General features: G+C 37.2%; 1 long non-coding RNA gene across 1 annotated transcript; it reads right to left on the bottom strand.

Annotated features, from left to right (window-relative positions):
* Positions 1-455: 455 nt before the first annotated feature.
* LOC125175601 (uncharacterized) lies at positions 456-15823 on the bottom strand. The gene is made up of 5 exons (XR_007155893.1): positions 15813-15823; positions 6965-7081; positions 6337-6347; positions 3435-3436; positions 456-468 (listed from the first exon to the last, which is right to left on the bottom strand). It is a non-coding gene; the product is annotated as an uncharacterized LOC125175601 (long non-coding RNA).
* Positions 15824-23934: the final 8111 nt, after the last annotated feature.

Here is a 23934-nt window from a genome sequence, read left to right as displayed (position 1 = left end):
CCCTTGTTGGAAGCACATACTTTTAGGTTTATTTCAAATTAGTTGTAACCAGTGTTGCCGGGAAGAAACAGTAATTGTTAGGTTAATAAACTTTACTGCCCTGCTCTGTGTTATACTGAGAAAGTTCGCCTGCAAGGTCAGTTTTGAAGGGGAGCTTCTGCAATTTCAAAGCTAGTAGCTTTTCTTGATTCACACCGTCCTCTCCAGAAGGCACACTCCCCCATATCCGCAATCACAAGGGCCTCTCTTACCTCTGCTTCACTTCTGAAGCATGACTGCCTATCTTGTTGATGGGCTTTCCGGTGTGCCCCTCCCCCAAACGAGGGAACTTTGCAAATAACCATGGCCAGTATTTTAATGTCATCATCTGTATTTGCTTAAACTGAACACAGTCATTTTCTCCTAACGCTGAAATAAAGAAGCAAACAGGAGCTTAATTTCACTGACTGGAGAAAAGCGTCATATGTGCTTTTTAGAGCATACCTAGGAAACCAGATACATTCCTTTGACTATGTTGTATAGTATTGTATATTCTCTTAGAAAACATGGCTTTTCAATCCCAAGTTAACATTTTAGTCAGAAAGGCTGTATAAATCCTAGTTACTAAAAATAACAGCGCCTTTACCCAAATAGCAGGTGCACAATTACGGAAAAACAAGGAAAATATGAAGCATTAGGACCAATTTTATCTTTGATGATACTTCCAAATGTCAAGTGTGACTGTCAATAAAAGGCTGAGAGGATCTGCCTTTTGATCAACAAGCCTGCCACGATTAGGGTTGGTTCACGCTTACTAGACAAGCGGATGAAATTTAGGGTGATACACCCAGATCCAGACACCCCAAAGCAGCTAATTCCTGATCAGGCTCACTGCAGACATTTGCATGCCCTGGGCCAAGAGCACAGGCGGAGGCCCACTTATTATAGGCCTGAATAAACAAAGTTCTAAATTGAGCCAACAAACTACTTAATAAGTACGCTCTACCCCTATCTTGATAAAATATATCGTCATAATGTCAAAATTTCTATTTTTCATTTCACCTTCATTCTTTTCTGAGCTTCACATGCATACTTTTTTATTTTTCTGTAACTACGCTTGTACTCATTCCCAGTGATTTAAAGGATTAAACATAAAGCATAGCATTATTCAAAGGGCAAAACTCTGAGTAATATTCTAATCAAAACTTAGTAGACTTATTTTAATTTTTTTAATCAAAATTATTCTTAATGCTTAAAATATTTTCTTCCATGGGCGCCTGGGTGGCTCCATCATTTGAGCGTCCGTCTCTTGATTTTGACTCAGGTCATGATCTCATGGTTTGTGGGTTCCAGCCCCGCAGCAGCCTCTGCACTGACGATATGGAGCCTGCGTTGGATTCTCTCTCCTTCTCTCTCTGCCCCTCACCTGCTTGTCCTCACTCTCTCTCAAAATAAATAAATAAACTCAAAAATTTTTTAAAGTATTTTCTTCTAAAATATTCAAAATTTTCTACTCATTTTCATAGACAACATAGAAATTATAAGTGAGGAACATAAAAAGTTAAGCAAACTTATTCATATGAAGTTTAGTTTCATGTAATTAAGACTAAAATAAATATAATTATTTTCTAACGAGGAAACTGTGATTCTAACATGAACTGTATATCTAGTGGCCAATATAAAAATTAGTAATACCCTTTATGTACATTTATTTAGGGGCTGCCAAACTTTTTATGAAAACATACTGTAAATATTTGAGGGTCAGGGTCATAGTGTTCTGTTACAACTACTCAACTCTGTCCATGTAACGTGAAAGTAGTGTGGATGATACATAAATGAATGAGAATGGCTGTTTTACCAAAAGAAACTGCTTCCAGGTAAAGACAGTGGAATAGAGTTTACTGAACTCTGGTTTAGATTTACATATATACAAACGTAAGGGTCATTTGAATCATCTAATATTGGAATGTTTCTCCAGCCCTCATATGCAGCTGTTGAAATACCATAGTAATTCATGAGGACTTTCATAACCACAAACTGGGACAGAAAGAGTTAAAAGAAAAGAAGTGGGAGAATCTCTTACAATCATAGTACTGAAATTAAGGATTTGACAAGGAAATTAATTAGACTTTTCTCTTTCAAGCACTTATGCTCTTCAAATCCTTTCAGTCTGTCTCTGAAGTAGGGACTGCACAACCTGAAAACCTTCACGGTGTTAGAAGCAAGTTCAATTTTGTTTAAGCAGACAAACAGAGGGGGGAGGGTTTTCCTTGAAGGGTGTGGGTAAAATTGTTATTCATGTTATGGGTAAAATCGTGCCATCCCTAAGAATCAAATCCTGAGGGACCAAGCTTCCCATGTGTTTGTTAATAAATCTGTTTTTGTGTATGGGTGTGTGTGCTTTCCTGCAAGTGGACTCAGCAGAGATTAACATATTTCCAGAAAAACACCTAATAGAACGTTGGCCATATCTTGGTTCTTCCATGTTACCTGTGTGACCCAGAGAGTGTTCCTTAGAATCAATGGACCCCCCCAAAACAACTTAAACATCACTTGTGCTGATTAGATGGGCACAAAGACCTCATATTCATTTTGGAAAATAATAAGAATTCAAGATCTATTTGTTGAAACAGATATCCGTAATTCACCTAATTCATCTTTAAAAGCTGACAGGTTAGTTTTCTCCAAACACCATGGGTTTCAGAAGAGTAGAGTGAAGAAAATAAACATGAGACCATAACTGTAACAGGAATTCAGGCTTTTTCACTCAAAAATATAATTAAGCTTACCTGATCTAAAGACAAATTATGTGATATCATCGTGCGGCATTTTATGCACACTTCTCATAACACTCTGAGCCTGTTACAGTGGACTTCTAGTGATGACTGCAATTCAAATGCATTCCAAAATATCATGATCTCGGATAGCTGCTGTGGGTAAAGAACCACGGGGATACCCACCATAGAAAGGGTAGGGCAGCACATAAGGAGAGAATGCCACCAAAACTGACATTCTTCATTAAATACCAAAACATACATAAATTCATTTAAAATTATTTATGAGATGAAACTAGTTTAAGTTCAAACATGGTGTGTGTCCAGCTTAAGACTACCTTTTTTCTTAAATCTGTAGTTGTAATACAAAAAACCAAATCTCACCGCTGGTAATGGTAGCTGCCAGTTCCAGAAAACTTCTGCCTTGATGCAAGAGAGCATCATGACATGCCAAGTATCACACCAGGTGCCACCTCATCCATTGTCTTCTTCAGTGGTAAAAACTATCAACAATTATGGATTCGCAAAATGAGGTTTGGAAGGTTTCACTTATTTCTGTAAAGATAAAGGGCACTAATCCAGGTCTGTCTAAATCAAAAACCTGCCCCTCATAGCCCAGCACTATGAAGCAATCACTGACATGAACCAATGAGATGGGTTCTGATTGTCATCTCTAGCCACTACTGAGAGCAGAGCCAGCTTCAAATTCAGTGGGAAGCAGTGGTCAGAGACGTTCCTTCTACCCCTTCCAATACCCTCCCTGTTTAACCCTGTGGTCTCACTTCTCCCAGTGTGCAACATGTTCCATGCCAACAAATATGGATTCTTGGCTGGATTTTCTGGTAGAAGAGTCTCACTAAGGTGTTATGATCTTAGCATGTTGCTCCTTTCTGACTTGTAAACAACCAGTAGGTTGCTTCCAGTTCATTTTTATAAAAAGCTCCTGAAGATATTTTTAATATTCCTTGGAGATACAACGACACAAATGACCAACAGTGGCATTAAAGGAAGAGTGATAGGAGATAAGGACAAAATTTATGAAAGGTATGATTTCCTGATATATCTGTATTGTATTCGTAATATGCGGTGCACTTATTTACAAGGCAGAAACCAAATTTTACCTTATATTAGGTGCCTAGCATATGTTTTTTTTTTTAACGTTTATTTATTTTTGATTCAGAAAGAGACAGAGCACGAACAGGGGAGGGGCAGAGAGAGAGGGAGACACAGAACCTGAAACAGGCTCCAGGCTCTGAGCTGTCAGCACAGAGCCCAACGCAGGGCTCGAACTCACGGACCGTGAGATCATGACCTGAGCCGAAGCTGGACGCTCAACCGACCAAGCCACCCAGGCGCCCCATCCTAGCATATGTTTTAAGTACAGAAAAAAAGTTCCCATTCTTGATATCTTCAAAGCTTGACAACTTTAGCACTACAAATTGCATGTGCCCTACTTCCAGATGGCTTATCATTATGTGTAACCTTCTTACTGGAAATTATAGAACTCTCCTAACATTGGGGTACTCAAATTAAACAACTCTGTAACTAATTACAGTCTTTTGGAAGCAAGGTAAGCTGTAAATACGATACCTGCAGATTAAAAAGTGAATCAACAGCAATAAAATTTTTTGCCATTGTTTCTAGTATTGAAAAAAAAAGCTATGTGAACTGATGGTTAAGTCAGATTTTGGATTTAATATCTATTAATTCCATGTTAGGTAGGACTATTCCCCAAACTAGTGATCATCAGATGGATAATGTGACAAGTTCTCTCCATTGTGTCTTTCAATTTGAGAAAGTGTGGCCTCTCATGTGTCATTATAAAGGGCACCTTTAATTCCCTCTCCCATATCTTCTCGGTATTTACATTAGTAACATTGCACCATAATTGTATTTTATAAAACCCGAGACTCATTTAAATGCCTGAAAATTATGCCAAAGGGATTTCATTTACCACTGGCTGTGTAGGGGATAGAGTTATACAACCCCTATTAATGCTAATGGGAGTTCATGAATAAATCTTCAAAAATACAGAGAAAAATGTATCCCAAGAAGGACATGAAATGAAGACAATAGGATCACCAGAGCAAAATTAAATGGCAGTTTGATTTTCTGAGCTAATACCTCATAAAAATAGAAGTCACTTGCACTTAAAGTCATTTAAGAACAGTGATTTCTTTAGTAAGAATTCACATATCTCTTTGACAACTTAATTCACATAATTTGCACAAATAACAATTTTTATTATTGACCATTGCCTATAGCTTTGCAATACGGAATGACCTGAAGGCCTTTTATATCCCAGTTCAGTGTAATTGATACTATTTAGATAAAACACACTTTTAGAAATAAATCACCATGAAATTATACAGTTGTAGTTATAATACTACATGTTAGAAGGTACTATCTATATGAACTTCTATAGATACAAGAAGAGTAAGACATTTTTATATTGCTCATTGGCAAATGGTACAGCCATTTTTTTAAGAATTTGGTGGCCATCTTTTAAAATTAAAATATGATTATAAATATTATACAAGTCATTCTCATCAGGTTCTTAATATGTTAAAAAAAAAAACTTCAGGACCTCTTGAGTGGCTCAGCCAGTTGGGCATCCAACTCTTGATTTTGGCTCAGGTCATGATCCCAAGGTCATAGGAATGAGCCCCATGTTGAGCTCCTCACTGAGCATGGAGTCTGCTAAGATTCTCTCTCCCTCCCTCTGCCTCTCTTCTCACTCACACGCTCGCTCTCTCTCTAAAACAAAAAATAATAAATGAGTGAATGAACGAATGAATAAATAAAACTATAGACTGTTAAAATTTAAACTTTTTATTTTGGATGATTCTTTTATCTGTTTGTATGTTTGTTTGTTTGGATATAGAACTAACTTGTTTTCATGCAGCAACTGGGACTTTTCCCATAAATGATTTTGGTGTTTCATTATTTTAACAGAGTTGTCTCCACATACAAAAAAATGGAAGTATAAGTATATTCAATGTCAAATTTACGTATCCTAACATAATCATATTTTGTTTAAATTGGTGCTGTGTAAATTTATTAGCCTTTACTAAAATTATATTTTATAAATATTTCAATAAAATGTCTGACTTTTGAATATAGAATACCTTTTGCTAGAAAATGTTTGAGTCAATTAATATCTGTCCAAGCAATGGATGGCTTAATATTTCAATTCTGGGGGCTACATATAGACTGTTTTCCTATTCAACTTCCTTTATGAGATAGGGGCTTACTACACAATGTATCTCAACTTTTTTTCTTTTGCTTACACCTGTATTAGTCTCATTTGACTCCTTTGATAATCTCTTTCACAGTTAATTACTTCCATTTGTAGGTGATGAAATGGGTAAGGAGTCCACTTCAATGTAGGCACAGCTATAAGCATGGTCTTTCCCCTTTACTTGAACTCAGAATTAAGACTTTTGATTCTTGTTTTATATTCCATTCCCAGAAGTAGTTTTCACTTGAGCAGTTATGTGCAAGTAGTCTTATGCTTTCTAGCAGTAGTCTACGATTAGGGTCTAGCTTCTCCAGGACAGATGGATTTAAATATGTATTAAACTAAGAGGCATTCTGTCAAATGAGTTTAAATGCATTTCATTTTCAGACAACCTATATGACATGATATTTTTTTCTTAAAAACAAAGCCAAGATAAATCAAAGTCAAGATAAATGAAGAGCTCAAGATGACATCAGTCCCGTTTGTCCAAGTCTTGGTGTTGTGTGGATGGGCAGAAGTCAGTTATGACAGATAATAGGTGATACATCCAATCTAATAGCCAAATTCATTAACATTTTTTCCATTTCTAAACCATCCTTAAAGACAATCATAGATGGGGTCACACCATCCTCATGATAGTCCAGCGGAACAGCCACACTATCTGGACTAAGGTTTTCATAGAGAATGGTAGTTTTGGAAATGAACAAGGATGTGCTTGATTTGTTCTGCAGCCTGCATAAAAGGTTTTACTTTTTCTGATCTGTTGTTCAAGTTCTTTCCCTTTGGTTTATTTCATGTTATCTTTGATGTACTTCTTGTAGGCTTCTTTTGTGAATGTAGTTTCCCGCAAGTGATGGTTCATGACAATATCAACACCAGCAATGACTGCTCTCAGTGCCTTCACCTCCGGGGTCTTCAATGGAGGCATTTCCACCAACAAGTGAGTCATCAATGTTACCCTCTGTCCTACTGACCATCTTCCTCTCCATTTCCAGGCACAGCCTTTCCATGATCTCCAGGATCTTGTAGATGTCAGAGACCATCTCATCACAGCTGATGAGGTCCTGGTAGATGATCATGACTATGGCTGGAGAGAGACTGCAGTGGCACTAGCTTGGCAGGAGCCGGGAGCTCTGAGTGAGAGTGGCACAGCCCCATAGGTGGGGGTTGGACCGGGGAGAGAAAGCAATGCACCTCAACTTTTCAATGCTATGTCTATAAATCAATTAATAAATAACTTACTAAAAAGGTCAGGTGTAGAAGAGCTTTATTAAAATATATCTGTCAATGAGACACCTGGGTGGCTCAGTCAGTTGGGTGTCTGACTTCGGCTCAGGTCATGATCTCACAGTTTGCGAGTTTGGGCCTCGCGTCAGGCTCTGTGCTGACAGCTCGGAGCCTGGAGCCTGCTTTGGATTCTGTGTTTCCCTCTCTCTCTGACCCTCCCCGGTTCACACTCTGTCTCTCTCTCTCAAAAATAAATAAACATTAAAAAAATTTAATAAAAATGTCTGTCAAGATGAGGTGTTAATTCTTTTAAATGACAGCCATAACAGCAAAAAAAATATATATATATATATATATATATATATATATATCTTGATTGTAAGAACACAATACACATACAATATATTTTAGATTGGTATTCTTTAAAATATTATTTGAACTCTTTTAACATAAATAGAACTTATCACTAGATGTAGAAATTTTTTTTTTAAGTTTAGTTATTTATTTTGAAAGAGAGAGAGAGTGCAGGCAGGGGAAGGGCAGAGAGAGGGGTAGAGACAGAGAATCCCAAGCAAGCTCCCCACTGTCAGCACACAACCCAATGCAGGGATGGAACCCAAAGACCGTGAGACCATGTCCTGGCCAAAATCAAGAGTTGGAGTTTAACCAACTGAGCCACTCAGGTTCCCCATAAATTAGATGTATCATTATCACACACATTGACTTGCTTTTGAATATAAGAAAAGCAAGTAGGAGGAGAACAGGGATGTCAGATGTCCTCTGGAGCCACCATTCATGGAATGCTTGCATTTAAAGCTCAAAATCTGGTAACTCCCAGACACCTCACATCTTAACTTTCCACAGGCCAGATTGGTTGATGATACTACAAGTTCAAAGGGAAGAAAAGGCATCATATGCAAAGACCATTGCTAAAATACATGATTACCTGATATCCACACAGTATAGCGAGAAGAGAAAGGGCTTTAGGATACAATATCCTAACTTGAAACTTAGATTAGGTACTTAGGAGCTATGTCACCTTAAGCACATACTTACACTTGCTGAGCTTTAGTTTCCTCATCTTGTATATCAGACAAATAATATTTACCTTAGAAAGTGATTAAATATAGAGATTATTTGCTAAAAGCTTCTGGCTTACTAGGTAACCAAAACATAATAGTTATTGTCCAAGCATGTGCTGATTATGCATAGTAGTTGACGGCTGCTGGATAGTCTCAACTTCCTTAATGGTACCAATACACAGCAAATTGAAATAAGCCCCATGTGAATTCCTAGAATTTTAAAATTCTTCACCTTTATTTACTACCTCTAGAATACCTCTGACTGATTCCATAAGATCAGTACCAGGTTAACCATCATCAAACATGGCAATCCTCTCTTTGCTGCTTCCAGAATCTGATTTCTCACCTTAGTCTTGAAGGGCACCTCAGATAGCAGGAGGAATAGCCACTCATCTTGAAACTCCCTAAGGAGTACTCTTGGCATGATCAACTCGAGTACTCATTATACTCCAGTTGTTGACACAAAGGACTTGCAGGAGTGGAATGAAAGAGTAAAATAGTGAACTAGTTTATAGAAAATAGAGAACAACACTCTACTGTACCAACCCTCCCTTACCAAACAAACAAACAAACAAACAAAACATCCTGGAACCCAAGACACCATACACTTTAAAAGTCCAACAGTGCTCGCTTAAGATGAACAAGGATAGGAAATGATTTTCTTGAAACCTGGCTTACCCACTGCTACTTCAGTTTCAGGGGAGAAATCAATAGATTGCGTCTGGAGCCAGCATTGCTTAAATAAACAGAATGTGCATAGCAGCGGTTCATCCTGTTATCAAGGCTCTATTTGTACAATGGACCTCACTTAAGGTCACTGCCACCAGTGGCTATCAATGCACATGATTCTACTTCCTTGTGATTCCTACATACATCAGCATGCCTAATTGCTTCATCCGTGCCATGTCAATTTCCTATCAACAGGGGCATTTGTGTTGTTACTGTCGATCCAACTGTTTCATGAAGTCAAGTATGGAACTCTGGAATACCAGAAGAAATAAGTAGTATCTTTCACTCTGAAGAGTGTGCTTTACAGACCAATTTTTCAGCTTTGGCATGAGTTTCATTTCCCTTTTTCCCAAGCAAAGAAAATCAGAACAGTCTTTAAGAATTCTCTCCATACTCTCTTTGATGTAGAAACAGTCCAGCTGCACTTTATCCCCTCTTCCTTTTATCTCCTGGGAAAAGGAGAAGCTGGATGGCTTAACCAAGTCCTAGCCTATATCCCAGAGGGAAAAAAAAAAACAAAACCTAATATGTCCTAAAGGATGGAATGAGTGGTAGGGAAATCTCTCCCTGAATGCTGATGATGCAGGCTTCTGTCTGGTCCTTCTAAGCATCATACCTGATGTATTTATTTTAAAGAAATTATAATAGCCCAACATTGGTTTTTAGATTCACCAGAAGTGACATATCTTCTTTACTGTGAATTTTTTAATGCCGGAAGAAATACAACGAGATCTGTCATCTAGAGGTCACTGCTTTCTTCACACAGATCATTACTACTTATGATGAGATAGTAGCTGGGTGCTTGTGCCAGACTCCTACAGGAAAAGCTGTTGAAGGAGTAAAACCATTGCTTTATATGCTTGCAGACCAATAGGTAATGACATCCGGTGAGAATATATGAGTATTGGGCCAGTAGCACTGGTGATAGTAAGCATGAGCAATAGTAAAAAGCAATTGTGTTCATCATCGTTTGAGCGTAGCACTCATCTTTTCAATGATACTTTATGGATATCATTTCATTTCACTATTTTTAATTTGCTTTATCTAAAAGAGAAAGGCATGTGCTGGATCATAAAATCTAGTCAGTTCTGAAGGATAGAACATGAAAATAAAAGTCTACTGTCTTCCACCCAGAGACACTATGAAATAGTCTGGTTTTAGGACCTCAGATAATTATCGTAAGAAGTACAAACGTTACATGTATATACCTGTTTGGTAATTTGTCAATATTAAACATGATCTATATCCTTCCATAGAAGTCGACACTTATCATAGTTCCATACTATAATTCTAAATCTTTGCTAACAATATAATTACTTATTTAATTTCTTATTCTGTTATAACCCTTATATTTGTATACCACATCCTTAAATTTCTGTTTCTTTACTCAAATATTTTTAAAGAGTATGTTCACTTCCAAAAGAAGGGAAAGAAAGGAGCACTTGGGTGGCTCATCTGTTGGGCATCTGACTTCGGTTCAGGTCATGTTCTCACAGTTCATGAGTTCAAGCCCCACATCAGGCTCTGTGCTGACAGCTCAGAGCCTGGATCCTGCCTCAGATTCTGTGTCTCCTTCTCTCTCTCTGCCCTTCCCCTATTCATTCTCTCTCTCTCTCTCTCTCAAAAATAAACATTAAAAAATTAAAAAAAAATAAATAAAAGAAGGAAAAGGGAGGGAGGAAGTATATTGGATTTATTTATTTTACATATTCTTTATTAATACTTGCTTGCTTATTTATTTTCTTGTATACTCTCTTTTTTTTAATTTTTTTTAACGTTTATTTATTTTTGAGACAGAGAGAGACAGAGCATGAACGGGGGAGGGGCAGAGAGAGGGAGACACAGAATCAGAAACAGGCTCCAGGCTCTGAGCCATCATCCCAGAGCCCGACGCAGGGCTCGAACTCACAGACCGAGAGATCGTGACCTGAGCTGAAGTCGGACGCTTAACCGACTGAGCCACCCAGGCGCCCCTCTTGTATACTCTCTTAATAGTGATCTTCACTTTATGCCTAGGCCCTCTGGCAACTTAATCATGTATTTGTTATGAAGAACACATTTTGCAAAGGTATTTTTCTGAAAGCCCCAAGAATTTCTATTTTAATTTATACCAATTGTTTTTCACCTTAGAATTGTCCTTACTTTTGCTCTCTTACGTTAGGCCTTTTCTCAGATGCCTTGGACTGCTTACGACAGCTATAATACCTCCTAATAAATATAGTAAGAAAGACCTGTGATTGGCACAATATCTGAGCTCTTTCATATCCAAATTAAGTCTGTTATAATCTCACACTTGATTGATCATTTGGTTGATATTCTGATTTCTGTGTCCAATTTGTCCATTTGTCCATTTGAGTCCATGTTTGTGTTGTTTTTCTCCTCTCTGGTTGATCTTGGTCATCCATTCATGTTTATCAATGCAGAATTCTGTTACTTAATATTCTCTCTAGCATTGTATTTTATATCTATTTGTATTTTTTAATATATCCTCCACTTTGGAATCTTAGCACCTCTTAAATCACTTTTTTCTTATCAATATATGTATTTATGACATGCTCTTTGTTATTATGAGATTTTGTAGAAACACCCATATTACTTTTATAAATGATTAGACTGCGTCTTCCTTTCCATTTCTACTGACTCTACACCCTGTTATCAATGTTCATCACTTCCCACAGTGATTTCAAAATCACCTTGTACTGGTCTTTTTGCCACCAGTCAGCATCCATTTATTTCACACTAAAAAATAGTTAGCCATTTTAGAATGGCTACCACATTCATTTCCATAGTGAAATAAAGGGAGGAGATGAGAAATGCCATTTACTTTTCCCACATTAACTTAAATACCTTTGAAATCTCTTGAACTGCATTAGTAAACACAGATCGCTAAGGAATATGGACCCAAGAAGAGCATATCATTGTTTAAAGCTATTTCCTTCAGACACAGTTTCCAGTGGGAAAGATTGGCTTTAAAAATGAAAACCAGTATATTGGGAAAGGTGCATTATAGCTGCCCAGCTAACCAATTGTTTTCCATTAGAAAGAAGTAGAAAGGAACTAGATGCTCAAGTAACTGCTTAAATGGATTTGGTTCCTGGTAGCCTCAGGAGGTGTTATAATTACCCTGTTAGGGGTGTTCCATTGGACGACTACAGAATTTTATTCAGGTCTATTTCCAAAGTAATTTTTGGATTTAAAAGTGGAATAACTCAATAAGAGTTGTTCTCACTGGGAGTCATTCCAGTTCCCCCTAAGCTTCCATATAAAGACAGGATTTGAGAAACAATGAATAAGATAATCCTTTTAAATCTTCCTCTTGATTGGAAGCGATTCAATTTATTCCAAAGGCAGAATACTATGAACGAAATTCTAAATTAAATTGACTTAATATGTGTTGCTCCTGGGATCTCTAGAAATTTGGGGATATTACATTTCGACATCTAGGGGAATGCATACCTGTTTTAATCTCTCTAACATCTTTTACTTTCTTCTGACAAGGACACCTCATTTTGTTTGGGGAACTTCTTCCCCCGCCCCTTCCCCCAGCAGAGTGGAGGGCTCCAGCCCCAGAGCCTCCAGACCCCTGCTCAAAGGATGGGTAGGTATTTGAATCTGGGCGATCATCGTATGCTTCCACTTTGGGTCAATGCTACCTTGTGATCAGAATCTTTCCCTAGGATTTTTTTCCGTGTCCCCTTTGGTTAGAGATCCACACGTATGTGGAACCAACGCAAAGCACACGGGTGTGCGAAACTGGAAAGAGTACTGAAGGAAGGTGAGTTTAACTGAGGCTGTGCTGGCGGTAAGCAGCCTCCAGCCTTCTCCAGCTACAGCTCCTGGAGTCTCTGCTTCTCCTGGCTCATTCCGGAACTTTCATTGCATGAATTATCAGTTGCTCACCACTAAGTCTTATATTTCCTAAAACTGGAAATACATTTTTTAAATTAAAAAAAATTTAAAGAAATTTTTTAAATAAAAACTTGTAACATAGGAATCACGCTGTTAAAATGTATCCTATGTCAAAAGGCAGCTCTATGGAGAAGAAAGTGTATGGGTTTAGAATATCCCTGGACACTGATTAGAATGCAGACTATCTCTGTGGCAACTTAGCAAGCTACTTTGCTCCTATTTAATTGCTAAAAATAACACATTATTGCTTATTTTAAAGAACAGTGCATCTCAAAGTACTTACCACTGAAGGATCTCGGAAACAACACCAAATAGTATCTATCTTCCGAGCATCATGGAGCAAATAACAAAAGCACAATATAAAGATGGTTACAGTTAAGGAGTTAGGGAAGTAAATGTTTTCAGTAAAACCAAAGTGCTGTGAGACAATAAGCGAGGCACATGACTTAAACCTGGAGCTACGGAAATAGGATTTCAAGTCCATAGGTTAAGGAGTTTATCAGATAACAAATAGCATTACAGGCACCCACTGACATGAAAAGCATTAGAACATGGGGCACACACACGCACACACACATATACAAGACACTCCTACACTCTGGGCATGAAAGAATGACTAGAAACCATGGGAAGAAAGGGGAAAATGCACAAGTCATCAGCAATGAGGTATCTGTGTGCTATCATTTACCTATTTGCCACTCTTGGGGTAGATTTTTAGCCTTCAACTAGGATATGTAAATCTCAGTCCACAAAACTAGTGCCCCGCCAAAAAAAAAAAAAAAAACCACCCAAAAAACAAACAAAATCCAAACCCAAACCTCTGCATTCTTTAAATGAACTTAATTTTCTCTCAGAATTCTCATTTTGCTTGGCAGTGGGAAATGAAATCTAATTCTTAAGACTCAATCTTTGCTCAATGCCTAGTGTTTTCATCAATCTGGGATAAACTCCGATGCCTCTCTGTAGGGTTTCTTCAGGCCCACCTGGTTCTGTCTCTTTTCACTGCCTCTTCTGTACTATGATGGCAAAATGCTCATCTTTGGGGAATCACAGCCCTGAGGTCCTACCATGTCCTCACAGCAATACCCATAAGCCTTCTTGCCATGGAAGGCCTAGAATCTCAACTCTTCTTAGATTCTGAGAATCTCTTTTATATTCAAGGAAAGCCTTTTAACTATTTTAAGCAAGGGATCTTAGCCTTAGACTGAAGGCTACATTTGCAGAGAAGTGAGTTTAGATCAAAGGAATAGCCTCAGTCTGCAGTCGGTTTCATGATTCTCAGAGGGTCTGGGAAAAGCAACTATTATAATACATTCCCAGCATGAAACAATTATTTTAATAAATATTTACTGAGAACCTAATATGTCCCAGACATTAACCTACACGCTTAGATTCTAACAGTAAAGACGGATGATAAAATCATACATTCAAAAAATGATAGAGTGTGCAAGAAGGCTGTAAGTGCTGTGCTGAAAATTTCAACTTTAAACAGAGTGCACATGATGGGCAAGAATGGCTGAGACTTAAAGGAGGCAAGGCAGTTAGCTATGAGGTTGTCTGAGAAAAGCGTGTTGTAAAAAAAAGGGGGGCGGGGGTTCTAAGTTGGGAAGATCAGCAGTGTGTTTGAGGAACAGCAAGAAACAGTGGCTGATGCTGAATAAGTTGGAGGCAGAGAAAGGAGGAGATGAAGGCAGAGAGGTACCAAGGGCCAGTTCACAAACTACCTCTCAGGTCATTATTAAAGGGCACTGTTGTTAAGAACTAGTCCTCAGTGGAATAGGAGCCATTGAAGAGTGTGGAGTGTGTCTTAAATCTTTGAAAAACGCGTAGTTGACAGAGTGCCCTCCCAAGTTATTGATACGTGTCGTTCCCTATTTCAAAAGGGAAGAAGAAAGCAACCGAGAAAAGTATTTTTAAAGTTAACATAACAAAAGTCCAATAAACCCCAAGGAGTATATCACACCAAGTCCCTGTTTTCTAGACATAGAAAGTGAAATCATTTAACAGCACTTCTGAGTAACTTGAGAGAGGAAGCCACATGTTGTCCCCAGATGAGATTTTCAAGGGACCCACTGCAGGCTGAGCTCCTCTGCCAAAGAGTAACAGAGAGAGTCCTTAAATTCCAGGTGGAGTTTATCTTAAACACTTGGAATCAGCTGGCAAATACAGGTGACCCAGGGAATACACCTGCTACTTTGATGGCTAAGAGTCATTACTATGAGACCTCACTAAATGCAATATACTTAAGAATGCTGTGTACAATATTATAAAAAATCACACAGTAGGATGTCAGCCTCAAAGGGTCAAGAGTATGTTAAATATTTATAGAAGTAAGAATTGGATAACAATCTGGATATTGTGCTCAGCATATTGTGCTCAGCTCATCCTAATTTCCAGATATGGAAAATGAGAGATAACGGCTGTTCAAAACAAGCTTTAGGATTAGTGGTTGACACGGCTGATACCTACTGCTTTGAGTTGTATCTGCATTTATGTGAAACTCATAGGGAGCATTATTAGCTGACGTTGAAGTACTTTCATGTAATTTTTACTTCTGCAATTTCTAAAGAAGCTGAGTTATACCTTTGTTGTTGCTACTGTTATTTCACTCCTAAAACTAAAAAGTTGAGAATTTCTGTGTCATTTTGTCTAGCATTTATTTAGCATTTTTTCAAATACGGTTATTTAACAGTTTTTAAATGATCTTATCTCCAACTAAATTATAAAGAGCTCAGAATGAAGGTTCCAGTGATTGTTTACATCACCTAGAGACATTTAACAAAGCCTAAGACAAAGATGCTGAGGAAATGTGTAATTTTTAATATCCACACTTGGATTTGGAAATATGTGAAATGTTGTTTTCCCTAGTACACTGTCACTTACTGGGGACAGTGTCAATTTGAAAAATCCATTATGTATATTGGCAGTCCTCTCCCACCATGAATTGTTCATGCCAGAAAAGGAGGTAAGATCATCTTACAGAGGGTAAAATCACAACAGAAAAAGTTAGGAACAACAAAGAAGATCTATTTTTCTTTATTTTGTTTTATTTTGAAAGAGCGCACAGGTGGAGGAGGGGTAGAGAGAGGAAGAGAGAGAATCCCAAGCAGGCTCTACACTGAACATGCAGTATGACACGAGGCTCCATCTGACGACCACAAGATGATGACCTGAGCTGATACCAAGAGTCTGACGCTTAAGCAACTGAGATACCCAGGCACCCCTACTGTTCCTTAAAAAAATGGTGTAGAAAAGGGTCAAAAAAGCCATTCAGACAGAAAGATAAAAGTACGTCAAAGTACAGCTGCTAGCACCAAAAATAAAGAAAAGAGCACAAGCCAATCTTCTTTTGTTGATAGACAGAAATTGTTCATTGTCACCGTTCCGTGGCAAAATTGACATGAATGGTTTCTGGAATCATGACACTTCAAGGAATGCATCTTTTACTGTGCAACCCAGGGGAGGTAAAAAATAAGTTCTATCTTGGATTTAAAAACACAATTTCTCTACTCTGTGTTTTTTGAAGATTTCTAACCCAAGGATGACAAACATGTAACGATTCTCCTTTAAATATGTATGTGAGCTGGCATCTCATCCAAATCTTTCTGGTCCTCTGTCTACTTTCCCTTTCATTGTATTTTCTTGACTTCTACAGAAAGTTATGCAAGTCATGACGGCAGCCACCATAGCGGATAGAGTTTGCAAAGAACCCTGGTGGCCCAGGTCACAGAGCAAAAGTGAAAAGGGATGATGTGACGAGCTAGGTCCATTACAGTTTAGGAGGAAGAAAGTTACCAGAAGAGCCCGAGCTCTTGAAACATGTAGTTATTTGAGTCTTTCCACAGAAGTAGTAGACACCGCGTGAGTGAGCCTTCAGACAATTTCAACCCCACCATCCGAGCCATCCACGCACACACTGAGCGAAGCACAGACAAGCTTATCCTCATCAAGTCCTACACAGAGTACAAATTCATGAGGAAAATAAACGTTGTTAAACCATTAAGTTTGGGGATGGTTTTTATGCAACATTAGGTAGCTGAAACACAGGGCAACAGTGATATTTGGACTTTGCTTCAGAAACAGTGAAGCACAAAAGACATTTGAAAACATCTTTAAGGTGTTTCAAGATAAAACCGGCAACCCAGAATTACACATCCAGGCAATTCAGCCCTCAAGAATATGATAAAGACACATTTAAGTAAAAGAAAACCAATAGAACTTGTTCCCAGTAGAGCTGTACTATTAGAAATACTAAATGTAGTTCTTCAGACTGCAAGAGAAACTCAGATCTCTAGCAAAAAATAAAAAGCATCAGAAATTTAGATACATTTGACTGTATAAAACAAAACATACAGTATTGTTCTTGTGGATATAATGCCTTGGGTAACTATATCATAAAGGACGATGGGGGTGGGGTAAATGGACTAGAGAGTTGCAAGATTTGCTACATTATACATGAGACGTTACAATATTGCCTCTAAATAGACGGAAAATTGGAGGATTCATATGATCCCTGAAGCAACCAATAAAAGTCATGTTTAAGAATCCAATAGATAAAATCAAATTAAAAAAATATACAAAACTAAGTGAGAAAACAGTGCAGAGAAACAAAAATCAGAAGTGACAAGCCAAGTAAAAATGATATATAAGAAAATATTAAACCAAAACATAAACACATCAGCAATTATATTAAGTGTGAATTACTTACCGATCTAATTAAAAGCAAAGGCAACTAGAATGGATAAGTTAAAAGGACTTAATTCTGTGTTTGTTAACATTTAAGCATAAAATCCCAGGTAAACCAAGTATGTGTATACACACCCACACACCCACACACCCACACACAGTCGACTCTTGAACAATGTGGAGTTAGGGGCACTGACCCCACCATGCAATCGAAAATCCACATATAACTTTTGCCTCCTCCAAAATTTAGCTACTAATAGCCTACTATTGACTGGACACCATACTGATAACATAAACAGTCAACCAACACACATTTGTATGTCGTATGTATTATGTATTGTGTTCTTACAATAATGTAAGCTAGACAGAATGAAATGTTATTCAGAAAATCATGAGGAAGAAAAAATACATTTACAGTACTGTACTGTATCTCTTGAAAAAAGATCCACATATAAGTGGACCTATGCAGTTCAAACTGATGCTGTTATATACATACATACAGAAAGAAAGAGAGATATGCAATCAATCCTCATAAGTCACTGCTTCTCGCCTTCTCACCAAATGTATTTGTAACTGTCAAATCATTACTTGCAGTGCTTTCATGATCATCCCTAGACATGCATAGAACTGTGACAAATTTGAGTCACCCTATGCTCCTGCTCCCTATAGAGGTAAAAGCAAAGTGACTCTCTGCCATCTTTATTTCAGCTCTCATACTGTTAGACTAAAGAAAATACAGCATATTTAAAGCAGCATTTGGGAGACAAAATTATGTTTAAATGATTTTAGAACAAAAGAAATTTCTAAAAGAAGCTTAAAGTATTATTTTAGGATGCTTGGTAAGAAAAGTCCAGTAAACTTGAAAAAAGCAGAAAATAAGATATGTTAAGATTATACCAAGAAGGAATGAGAGAAAAAATATATTAATAAATCTGAAAGCTGATTCTTGAAGAGATTAATAGAATCGATGTACCCCTGGTTAAAGTGATTAACTTGAGGAAGAGTGACAGAAAGAAAGAGAGAGAAATAGAAGATTAATAACCAAGCCAAGAACGAGAGGTTGTCACTACAGATCCTTCAGATAGTAAGTGAATAACAATAACTATCATAAATAGCACATTTGATATCTGAAATAAAATGAGAAAGGGTGAACCCAAATGACTTCCAACAAGTGAATGGCTAAAACAAAATGTGATATACCTAGTCAGTGGAATAGCACTCAGAAATAAAAGCAATGGGGGTGCCTGGGCGGCTCAGTCGGTTGAGTGTCCGACTTTGGCTCAGGTCATGATCTCGCGGATTGTGAGTTTGAGCCCCACATCAGGCTCTGTGCCGACAGGTCAGAGCCTGGAGCCTGTGTCAGATTCTGTGTCTCCCTCTCTCTCTGCCCCTCCCCTGCTCATGCTCTGTCTCTCTCTCTGTCTCTCAAAAATAAATAAATGTTAAAATTAAAAAAAAAGAAATAAAAGCAATGGGTCACAGAGAGATGCATGAATATGAATATATCTCAAAATCATTATTCTTAGCAGAAAAGAATACATACTGTATGAATTCATATATGCACACTTATAATTCTTCAAGAGATAAAATGTAATCTATAGTGACAAAGTGCAGAGTAGTCTTTGCCTAGAGCTTAGGACAGGAGGACAGATGAATTGTAAGAATCACAAGAAAAATTTGCGGGGGATTGTAGAAATATTCTATACCTGGATTGTGGTGTTGGTTTCACAAATGCATACTTCTTTGTAAATGGCACAGTTTGTTATTTGTAAACTATAAAAATAGAGTTGATCTAAAATTTTGTGTATAGTATCATACAATGGAGTATTATTCAGTCTTAAAAATAAAAGAAATTCGGGGGCAACTGGTGGTTTTGTCGACTGAACATCTGACTTTGGCCCAGGTCATGATCTCATGGTTGGTGAGTTCAACTCTCACGTTGGGCTCTCTTACCGCTGGCACAGAGCCCACTTCGGATCCTGTGCCCCTGTCTCTCTCTCTGCCCCTCCCCGCTCACTCTCTCTGTCTTCAAAATAAATAAAGTGTTTTAAAAAAAGAAAAGAAATTCTAACATATGTTACAACATGAATGAACTTGGAGAACATTAGAGTGAAATAAGCCAATCACAAAAAGACCAACACCATATGATTCTACTTATGTAAAGCACTTAGGGGAGCCAAACTCATAAAGACAGAAAGTAGAAGGGTGTTTGCCAGGAGCAGGGCACATAAAGGAATGAAGAATTGTTGTTTGCCAGGGGCATAAAGGGATGGAGAATTATTCTTTAATAGGTAAAGAGTTTCAATTTTACAAGATGAAAAGGGTTATGAAGACAAGCAGTGGTGATAGCTGCCCAACTATATTAATGTACTTACTGCCACATAACTGTATATCAAAAATGGTTAAGATGGTAAAGTTTACATTATATGTATTAGACCACAAAAGAATTGAAAAAAAAATCACGTACAGCAACGAGCACAAGCAATAAACTATCACAACTGAATACTCATCATAATATTGTGTGTTACTGAATTTGGGGGTACATTTCAGATGAGGGAACTCCCACTCTGTGCATCAATGGGACATGAATCCTCTGCTTAGAATTTTACACTTCTGATGACTAACTACATAATTTATCGGTTCCAGACATCATCTCAAGCCCTGTTTCTTATTCACTACCTACATACTTCCTTCTCCTGGTAGGCTCCCTGAACACATTTTGGCCCTGCACATTTTCACTCATAATACTTACTTTGTCACCATATCCAGTGAGTTGTAGTACATGAAAATATTAGTGCTGGAAGCCATGCCTACATGCAATGACTTGCAATGACTTAACTATACAGGCAAATGATTACGAGTCATATCGTAATCATTGAGTAAGTATATCCTACTCAACCCAACTCAAATATCCTCAGCTCACCTCTGACCTTATCAGAATGACCTTTTGACACCAACATGCAGGAGGGAGGTAAAATAGAGGGATGTCATAGAGGGGAGGAAAAGCAATCTCAGGCAATTATTATTAAATATCCTAAATTTGCAATTATTATTTTTTGTACCGTTTTATGGCTATATTAACTTACTGCTACCTCCCCTCAAAATTCCTCAGAATGGGACTCTACATGTGATGAAGCTGCTTCATTAATTACCCCCACCCCCAAATCCACTTCTTATTTTATAGAACTGAACAACTACTTGCATGCACCATAAGGACACGGAAGTAAAAATCCCTGGAATTTCAGGGAATTACATGGATATAGACAATGAGAATACTCACAGTATCTATAAAAGACTACACACTAGAGTCCCTCCCCCCGATTTATAAGTACCACATAGAACACTGAGATCTGTGTGTGACTCCGTCTAGTGAAAATAATGAAGTCCCAATAATTGTAATATTTGACTTGTCCGCTAACCAGGAAAGTTGGGAATTAGATTTAAGCTGACAAAATATTTCCATTCCAGACCCACATTTGTAGCTGTAAATTGACACCCACAAAATAAGAAATGAAATGAGCATATTCCTTATCCCTGTGTTAATCAATACTGGAAATCCTCTCCCTTCTATTAAACGATCCTGACAGTAAGTGAAAAAAACCTAGCTGTTTGCTCCAAGAAATACCTTCTCTTGGAAGATGAGATCGTGAGCCAACTAAAACAGCTTACTTATCAAAACTTACTAAGAAATCATTTTAAGACCCTTTTACTGTGCCCTCCAATCCAAAGTTAGTATATCCCAACTTCTGTCCATCTAAACTAGTCTCCTACTTGTAAGACATGACTAAGAACCATCCAGTCTGGACTCTGAAATACTACAATAGCCTCTCCTGACACATGATGAAAGTTCCAATGAGGTGCTGTTTTCCCTTCCTGAAATAAACCCAATACACTTGGCTTTATTTGATCAACATTTTTTTTTTCTGGTGAACTGTAGGGGTTCATAGCTGATATAGAAAAAAAAAACTGTAGGCAAATGACTGGTAGGTAGCTGGCATTTGCAGAAGTCCTCAAGTTTCAAACAAGAGTCTTACTGAGATATTTTGATCAGCACCCTCTCATGGAATGAACCCAAACCAAAGACTTGGTCTGAATGCAATCCACGTGTAAAGCCTAGAAGTACTGCTTGATTAAGATTAGGACGTGGGTAAAAAGTATGGACAAGAGTAAACTCTGCACTTTTCTGATCTTCAGAATTGCAGACACTCTTAGAAATGTAGTAAATGCTCCAGACACTCTTAGAAATGTAGTAAATGCTTCCTGTGGTACCTCTTAAAGGTAGGAAGATTCAGAATATATTAACTTTTCTCTTCCCCTCCCCCCAAAATACAAAATTTATTTTAATTATCTGTGTTTTAGTTTCCTCATCATTATAATCACAAAACTCTCTACCTTCTAATTACTATGAAAATATAGTATGACATAATTACAGTTTTAAAATCTTTCTCAGTTCTGAAAGAATCATTCAAAGGGAGTCTATATTAAAACTGATTATTAAAAAGTAATGCTTTTTATTCACAAATAATTAATGAAGACACTTTATGTTATTCATGTTTACTAATATGTTATAAATGTTCACTAAGCCCAGAAAAAATAACTTAAAACTATTTTAACTAAACATTGGATTTTCAGAAATAAAAGAAATCAGTTTGCCAAGTTATTTGTACACTCAAAGAATAGAATTCACAAACTGAAATTAATAAAGGTCAGGCATAAAATGAATCCGTTTTTGAATACTAATTAGTTTTTTACCATTGAATGAGAATGTTTATGATTATAAAATTGAATAGTGGAGATTAAGAATAGAGGGTGTGGGTAGATTTAATAATTTATTCCTCCCACACTAATCAGGATTTCTGACTATTTCATTTCTCAAACACAATTATCTCTTTCCTTTTTCTCCATTCTCTTTTTTTCCCTTTGCGAATAGACTGTTGATATAACTTTTAATTCACCTATGTTAATAACCAAGGAGAAATATTCACAAGTGAGAGAGGAAATAGTATTTTAAATTAAAATTAAGAGCTCTTTTACTTGTTTATACATCACACTTCATTATTCTGTGTCAATGGAGTACTTTGCTCCAGAAAATAATGTGTTCTCCGACTACAATCCTTATTAGATTCATTATTCCCCTACAGCTTGCTTTCAGCATGACAGCTATACCTGTAGTTAAGATCATTGGCATATATGACTTAAAAAAATTGAAGTAATGGTAATAACTGTGAGAATATTATTTTAGGGTAATGAACTCCTTTAGGCAATATCTCATTCGTGAGGCTCAATAGGCTGACATCAGTTTCCTGATGCATAAATACAGTAGGTACAGAGAGAAACTTAATATGCAAATTGTTCTTTCCTGAAAAGGATCACAGATTGAGATCTGGGAGCAACTGTACCAGGTTATGAAGGACAGAAATTTTTGGAGGGAAGAAAAACTAAAGGCAAAGAAAAATTTTCTGATTTTGCCTCCTAGGATCATTTGACTTGGAAGAACAATGACTTCGATCTAGATTTCCTAGCTCTACACATTCCCCATAGCTTTACAATAGTTTTGAATTTACAAAAACCTAGCAGATTGTACAGAGAGCTCCCATGTAGCACAACCTTCCCCCCACACAGACACAGTTTCCTGTATTGTTAACACCTTATATTGGCATGGTATATTTGTTATAATTAATGAACCAATGTTGATATGTTATCACAGTTTATCCATCTATCCAAAAATGGGGCATTCCTACAAAATCTTTGGTAGGCTGAAATGACATAAAGAAGCAACTACCATTTTGTAAAAGCAAAAATCTTAGAAGATTTCTTTTAGTTAATGAAAAAAAGGTACTAATGTAGGTATTTCATAAAAGTTAAGTGACATAAGCAATAGGGGAAATCTGTAGTCTACAATGGTAAGGTTTGCTTTCTATATAATTCTGAACTTTGACAAATACATGTTATATACCCACCATTACAACAGTGTACAGAATAGATTATTAGTCTGCTAATAATCCCTGTGCCTCATGTATTCATTTCCTATCCTCTAGAAGCATATCAACCACTGATCTTTTTACTATATCTATAGTTTGCTTGAAACATATGAAAATGAAAATACAACATTTTAGAACTTGTGGGATGCAGCAAAAGCTGTCTACAAGGGACATTCATAGCAATAAACACATACATAAGAAACCATAGAGATTCCAAATAAACAACTAACCTTATGCCTGAAGGAACTAGAAAAAGAAGAACAAACTGAGCCCAAAATTAGCATAAGGAAATAGTAAAGATTAGAGAAAAAACTAAATGAAATTGA

Source organism: Prionailurus viverrinus, chromosome C2 (genome assembly GCF_022837055.1).
Source record: "Prionailurus viverrinus isolate Anna chromosome C2, UM_Priviv_1.0, whole genome shotgun sequence".
Lineage (NCBI taxonomy): Eukaryota > Metazoa > Chordata > Mammalia > Carnivora > Felidae > Prionailurus > Prionailurus viverrinus.
This window is presented reverse-complemented; position numbering and strand designations above follow the sequence as displayed.